Source organism: Crotalus tigris, unplaced genomic scaffold, assembly GCF_016545835.1.
Source record: "Crotalus tigris isolate CLP2741 ecotype Arizona unplaced genomic scaffold, ASM1654583v1 scf7180000018970.2248101, whole genome shotgun sequence".
Lineage (NCBI taxonomy): Eukaryota > Metazoa > Chordata > Lepidosauria > Squamata > Viperidae > Crotalus > Crotalus tigris.
The window spans coordinates 834,964-843,118 of NW_024097302.1; the positions used below are offsets into that span (position 1 = coordinate 834,964).

Consider the following 8,155-nt stretch of genomic DNA (forward strand, 5'->3'; position numbering starts at 1 on the left):
TGACTTTGACAGTAGCCAAATTTTTTGCTGCCATGATTAGATGTAGGAAGAAACTATTTGCTAAATAATTTGTTTTCCTTGAAAGGTCAAAATATATGCTGTTTTCTTTCTTTTTTTATTATTCTTAGGTCCCTTGACTATAATAAACTTTCAATCATTCATTTATCTTATATTCGCATTGTGAACTGCAATAGCAGGTAACAGAAAGGGGAGATAACATTTTGAAAAATAATCTGTGGACTAAATATAAATAAATTTCCTGGTGCTAAAGGAAATATCAACCTTATCTCTCTTTTATTGAGAATGTTCAATATTCTCCATTTCCTATAAAACATTCATTCATAAAATACTAATAATTATTTAAAAATGGTAGTATTATCTTTTTACAGGCAGGTAGTTGATTGCTATAAGCATAAGAAACTTTGCCTAGCATGTGCACATTCAGATAGTCACGTGCACACATTCACACACACAAACATTGTTCTATTCTTTTTCTGAGGACCATAAATCCCCCCCAAAAGATGAGAGATATACCATGAGTTGCCAAAACTAGATTACATGATAAATAATGAAAAATAATAAGGAGCTGTAAGGTTCTAAAAAGCTCTTTGCAGATGCAGATCATGTTTTGTTGTGTCATGCTGATTTCTTCAGGGAGTGATTTCCCCATGGCTGCTAGGCAAAGGCCTACTTTGTGAATGATCACACAGGGAAAAGAAAAGTAGCAACAGAGTCACAGTTGCCATAGAGATGGTAAGCTTTTCCACCACTGCATCTTCTATTTTTGCAGAAGATAGGACCACCGTTACAAAAAACCTACAAGGGAAAACAAACAGAAGCAACTGAGTTGTATAGCTTGATCCTAGGCATATTTTCTTTGAAAATAGCTATGGTCAGTTCTGGATGGGATTTCAGCTTATTTCTTGTTAAGCAACCTTATAACCATGCTATTTCTATTCATGGAAAATTCACCAAGTATGACCTAATTTTCCACATATTTTTCCCCTCTCTAACTTGCTTTTCCTTTACTTCCATTTCAGGCCACAGAATTCAACAGGATTAATTCAGAAATCACTGGGCATAAAATAAAATGTTTAGCCTTTATATCAAAAGTATACAGCCTGGAGTTCCAAGGTTGCATACAGACCTAGAAAATCTTGAATTACTACAACTATAATTTGTAAAGTTTCTGAAAATTACTGCCAGTATTAATAACCTATAGTTAAAGTGAAATAACCTCAAATCAACAGTATATTGGACAGAAACCAATATAGTATCTTTCCTGTTCTTGTCCATTTTTTAAACCTCTTTTACAGAGAGTGTATATTGACACATCTCTCAAAGGCCCAGTATAGTCCCAGCTATTTTGCACTTTTAATATTTTCTAGGCTTATTCAGAAAGCAGGTCTACAAATTAGTACCTCCACATAATGATGCAGAAATGTGCAGCAATCTTTGCTTTCTTAGCTTGTTTATTTAGAAGTCAGATATTGTGATCTGTTCAAATCTACTCAGAAATTAGCATCAGGAATTCCCTAGGAGGAATAGGAATGTGTATGTATATATATATAATGTGTGTGTGTGTGTGTGTGTGTGTGTGTGCGTGCATGTGTGTACTGTATTATTCTCCATTCCGTAAAATGTATTTCCAAGCAAGTATGCCTTGACTGCAGCATACTGAATCACAATGAGTTTCACTTTTGTAATACACAACAGACAAAAATCTATAATTTATTTCTGGCCCTTCTCTTTCTCCATTTGTGTTTTCAGAAAGAAAAGACTACAAAAAGAAGAAAAAACCCCTATATTTCATACTTGCATTATCATTATTTTCAAAAAAGAGAAAAAAAATCCAGGGACAAGAACATTAACCACAGTGAAAGCAATTGATGATGAGTTTCACTAGCTTATTCACTCAGTCCCCCAAGCATAATTATGCATGCATTCTCATTAAAGCAATGCATGCCTTTTGGCTTTTGTTGTGTCATCTTATCTTATTTCATTAACAGAGTCATTTCTTTTCCACACTTATGGGCTCTTTCTATCTGCTTGTACTCATAAGAGACAGCACCAAGTTTGCTGCCGAAGTTGGAAGTGCTATGTCCACTGTATAAATGCCAAAAACATCCATTGTTTTCTTTCTTTCTGTTTTTTTCTTTTTGTCTTCTGCATGCACTCAAATCTTTTTGGATGAATCATAAACCAGGCCTCCTACTTTAAACAACTAGCATTTTTTGTATCTGTCATTTAAATAGCTCAAAAAAAGAGAAATATTTCATGGTTCCTCATTACATTGAATTGTAAATAATTATAAATGAAAATTATAAATAATTTTTTTAATGTACCTTAATGTATACATGAATTTTTTTGGAATAGATTAACTTCAGGAGTTAATCTCTTTAAAAAGAGACTGGACAGCCATTTCTCTGAAATGGTAAAGGGTCTCCTGCTTGAGCAAGGGGTTGGACTATAAGACCTCCAAGATTCCTTCCAAGTCAGTTATTCTGTTAGCCTCAACACCAGTTCCAGATCAACATTCCAATTTGGTGCCTAGTAAATTTGGTCATCGTTTCTGATCTGTCTTGAAAACAGAGGTAGTCCTTGAGGAACAAATTCTGAAATTAACTAATCATGATGAAAAAATATTTAAAGATAAATTAAGTTTTAAACAGTATCTTAAATATGACCCAGCAGTGTGCTGCAGCTGCCAAAAACGCCAACACAGTTATAGGCTGCATTAACAGAGGGATAGAATCAAGATTGCATGACATGTTAATATCACTTTATAATGCCTTGGTAAGGCCACGCTTGGAATACTGCATCCAGTTTTGGTCACCATGATATTAAAAAGATGTTGAGACAGAAAGAGTACAGAGAAGAGCAAGAAAGATGATAAGGGGACTGGAAGCCAAAACATATAAAGAACAGTTACTGGAATTGGGTATATCTAGTTTAATGAAAAGAAGTACTAGGGGTGACCTGATAGCAGTGTTCCAATATCTCAGGGGTTGCCACAAAGAAGGGTCAAACTATTTTCCACAGCATTTGAGGGGAGGACAAGAAACAATTGATGGAAGCTAATCAAAGAGAGAAACAACGTAAAACTAAGGAGAAATTTCCTGGCAGTTAGAACAATTAACCAGTGGAACAACTTGCCTCCAGAAGTTGTGAATGCTCCAACACTGGAAGTTTTTAAGAGGATATTGGACAACCATTTGTCTGAAATGGTATAGGGTTTCCAGCCTGAGAAGAGATTTGTACTAGAAGAACTCCAAAATCCCCTCCAACTATTCTATTCTATTCTATTCTATTCTATTCTATTCTATTCTATTCTATTCTATTCTATTCTATTCTATTCTATTATTTCTTTCAAAACTCAGGTAACAGCACAAATGTTTATCTCATTTCTTTTAAGCATAGTCTTAGCTTCAGTTCTGATGTGCCATCTCTTGTGATGTAGACATATTGAAACTTATGCAATAAATCCTTTAACCGCTTAGTACTTACATTTGTCCTGTAGACAGTTACTGCAGAAGTGCCAGGACTTGTTTCTGGGAAAGCAGATAGGTGATTTGTCTAGCACCTGGCTGAGAAGAATTTTTCTCATTCTTTAGCTCCTCTGTGTGCATTACTCCTTGGCAACACACTGGTGGTTCAATGTAAGGGTGAAGGAAAAAAAAAAACAGGGCAGAAAAACAAACTCCACTGCTTTACAAATGAGGAATGTTATAAATAAAATAAAAACAGAAACATAACTTTCTTTTTAGCACAACCCTAGAAGAAAAATGAGATTCCCACCCAGCTTCCTAAAAAAACATGTAATGGGTACCTACAAAGGAAACTGAGGAAATTGTACTTATAAAAAGGCTGCTAGATGAACTAACAGAGTTAAACACTAGAGAAACAAGTTAAAGAGTGTAGAATAGTAGTTATTGAAGTATTGAAGGCGATGGCATATAACTTATACTTATGTTTTTATAGTCAGTCTTGAAGGGAAAAACAGAACATTCTCTAAAAGTTTATAAATGCTAAGAATTTCACATTCTTGACATATTTGCTCGGTAGCATGTCTCTGAGAAGATGTATTCATTTAGTCAAGTATGAGAAGTCTGAACATTTATTTTTGGAAACACTGCTATTAATCATCTCAGCTACTCTGGAGTATTTGTTCTCAGTAGGCATGTGTTAAATCTGCTAGCAATGTTCTGTTTTTACTGTCCCTGATCCTGCCCTGTGAGATTCCACGGAAGACACAAGTATTTTATTGTAATACAGTGGCTGTATGTTACTTGGTTTATCATCAGATTTCTTCAGTTTAAAGCAAGAGTTTACAACCAGAGGCCATAGGATTGCTACTGCTGCTCATATATTTCCATTTCATCATTATTTGGGGAGCTCAAGGTGGTGTCTATAAAATTCCCTTTCATTTTATTCACAATAACAATCTCCAAGGCTGAGAGACAGAGTGATTGACCCCAAATCACCATGGAATGTGGGCGAGTTCCATGTTTTAATGAGGACTCAGTCAATAATCTCCTTTGATCTAGTCCAAGGTATTAACTGTTGTATTAATGTTTAAATTATCAAACTGACTGTCTATGGAGATTCTCAGTCATATGGGTCATGGTTGTCCAAAAAGTGCTTTTTCAAAAGATAACTGGACTTTCTTTGTTTTTCCTGAAGACATTTTGCTGAAGCTTCTTCAGTACTGACTGAAAGGACTGTGAGAAATATAAATCCTTCCATTCTCCACTATTCAGATAGAACTGAAGAAGTTTTTTGGATGAGAAGCAAAATGTCTTCAAGGAAAAACAAAGAAAGTCCAGTTGCCTTTTGAAAAAGCACCTTTGGGATTATAAAACTAACTGTATTTTTTGGTATCTAGTCCATTTGGAACCTTCATCCCAAAAATGTTTATAATGTCCTACTTTGTAAGGCAATATTCAAATCATTTTATAAATGCCATGTTGAGCTACAGGTGCACAGTGTCATGGGCTATGTCATTTGGAAACTACCGTAAGTGATTGCAAACAACAATTTTTTGAATTTCAATAATAATTTAAGTCAGCATCTCCATTTCTGAAATCTCTTTAGCTTAGATATTCTTCATGAGGACATTGCTTTTAAAACAATTAAATGAAGACAGAAAAATAATTCTTAAAATTAGTGTATATTAATTATTCATTCTAAAAGTGTAAAATATACAAGACTTATATGTGTTTATAGGTAATAGCTTTGTTATGTTCATTATAAAAAATTATTTTAATTACAAGAGCAGATCTGACAGTAAGGCTTGCCAAGGAGTGAAAACAATGTGTACAAATTGTTTTGTCTTCAAAGAACTGTTCAGATATGCAGTACCGAGGGTCAGCATTTCATAAAGAGGGTAATCAGCATTTACCCTTTCAGGAACAATCTTGCTTTTATTCTGGGAAGACAGCCAAATGACAAGTTATAGAGATTGTCTATAACTCAATGGGACAAAGGATAAAAGAAAGAAGACCACTCCACATCTTGTTAATGCAGAGTTAATGTAAACTGTGCTTGGTACACCTTACTCTTTAATAAGTCAATCTAGAGTTAGCTGAGTTTTGTGAAGATTTGTCCTTTATGAAGCAGCTTTCTAAAGTAGAAACCATCTGACAGTGTATTATAGTTTACAACTCTCAGCTGAAAATAGGACATTGTGGTTTAAAGTAAATATTTAGAATTACTCAAGCTTACTATTATGGGTCTGAAGTAAAGTTCAGTAATGTTATGACTGGAACTACACCCATATTTCTGAAGATCTTGAAGTACTCTCTTGAAATAGTTCCCACAATTCACAGGGCATTAGAATGTATTTTACTTTAAAAATGTTCATGCTTTCCAAATATGCCCAAATTAAAACATATATTTATCATTATTTTGTTCATTAAAAACATGTTGAATATAATCCTTGTCTTATCTGGTCCTATATCTGTAAAACTCTATAAATATCCTTTCTTGATGTGGTAAGAAATGTTGGTACTCATTCGTTGCTATGTATGGGTTAAATTCACTAGATCATTCTGGATATCTATATGAGGTGAAATAACAAAATCCAAATAATATGTTTTTAGCAATTAGGTAAACTGTAAACTATAAAACCACCATTGTCTGTTTTTTTTTTGGCCTGTTGATCTATTATGTTAACACAAGGCATTTCATTTTGGTTTTTTACTTTTCCTCCAGAACCTGAAGGACTTTTTATCATGAACAAACTTTATGTTATCAGGACTCACATCAATGAAACTTCATTCTAACTGGCTATGCCTAGGGCTGACTTCCCCATAAAGATATCACTTGTCTCTAACAGAAGAACTTGGATGGAAGGCAGGTAGCAGAAGCATTGTGGAAGTATCTTTTTCAGTAACAACTTGCTCTTCTCTCCAGGCTAGCCTGTTCTCTTCCATTTGATCATGTATCAAATTTAATCCAACTAAATACCAAATAGGAGAAGATGCAATCTTGTTCTTCTTAGGCAACAAGTACCAGGATCAGCTCTACCTCACCATGTAACAGTAGGGGATCTTGAATATGAAATATCATACATACATATAAATATCATAACATACAAAAGTAGTTTCACTACCCTGCGATGAAAGGGAGATCATTAGAAGTTAACCCAGTTCAAAATAATTCTGTTTGTAATAGCAGGATAAAAAAAGGTGGTAGACATCACTCCCTATGAGTTGGAAGATACTTGTACCTGAAAGGAAAGTACTATGGGCTGGAAAAATGGTTCAACTTTCTACAGCAGTAGAATAATCAGTTCTCAATGCATGAATCTAAAATTTATTAAAGTACAATATTTGACTTCAATTTGTTATTTTTATCTATTAACATTAATATTGCCATTTTGTTCACTACTATTTTATTCACATCCATCTATTTTGATAGTATGCATAACATAAAGTTTTCCCTTGTGGCAGATAAGCTAATGATGATTCATTTTGCACTAATAGAGCTGTGATTTTTAGATTTTGTAAATGTTTATTCAATTTTATTTTAAGAAAATATTTTAAGATGTGCTAGGCATCTCCTCTGGTTTACACATATTTTCTCTTTTGCCCACCTATGTATTATTATTATTAATAATAATAATGATGATGATGATGTTGGAAGGGACTTTGGAGGCATCTAGTCCAACACCCTGCCAGGCAGGAGGCAACCTGATTATATGATTATAGAATGGAACTCATCATTGCATGAATTATGGGCTTATATTACATAGTTTCTTTTCAAATTCTCATGCATTTTCTTGCTATGTCCTTACTGGCCTCCCTCAAATGGAATAGAGGGGAGAGATAAATGTTCAGAGGAAAAACAATATTCAAATCATAATGCCATATACATTTAAATTTCTTCTTTAATATGTTTTAATAACAGGAACAATATTAGCTCATAATAATCAGTTCTTGATCCTGGGATGAGTATTTTAAGTGATCCAGTCCATACAGAGAAAATTATCTTTGAATACAGAATTCTTTGAAGACAGAATTATTAATCACTTTTATAGATGAAAAAAAAATACTCTATTTTGGTTACAATGGCCAGGTCACACAATAGGAAAGCAAATGACCATGCCCAATATTAGTTAATAGCCTTCAATGTCTAATGATACAACTTCTGGGGATTGGGAACCAAGTAACAATGTAGTTTTCTTTACACATTTGTGACTTGACCTCAAATTTCTGAATGGCCTTCTCTTCACTGCAATTGCCATTTTCCATTTCTTCCAAACATAACTGGCTGTTGTTTAGACCTTTCAGGAAATGGTTAATTCCCCTGTCTTCTGACTCTGCAAAACTTCAATGAAAACATTGCATGACCTTGGAAAATCTTATTGCTTGAGTGCTTAGTATGTATACAAACTGTCTTAGATTATATGCCCCAGAGATTCTTAAATAAGAAAAAACAAACATTTGATTAGCTTCTTGTAGTAGTCTTGTGTTGCTTTTTCCAGTGTAGATCCTTCCCAATCCAATTACTTGCAATTCTCGTAATTTACCTATAAGGATTGGCTTTCCGTATTATTTCAGGTGTGGACTGAATTACTTCTACTTGTTGTTTTGGAACCATAATGCATGTGGAACAGTAACTATAATTTCCTCTACCATGATTAGTATAGAAA

The 8,155-nt window shown here is 33.9% G+C and overlaps 1 long non-coding RNA gene across 1 annotated transcript; it reads right to left on the minus strand.

Moving 5' to 3' along the window:
- Window positions 1-275: 275 nt before the first annotated feature.
- On the minus strand, window positions 276-4,507 carry LOC120314677. Its single transcript, XR_005558498.1, has 2 exons — window positions 3,508-4,507; window positions 276-816 (listed from the first exon to the last, which is right to left on the minus strand). It is a non-coding gene; the product is annotated as an uncharacterized LOC120314677 (long non-coding RNA).
- Between the last annotated feature and the right edge of the window lie 3,648 nt (window positions 4,508-8,155).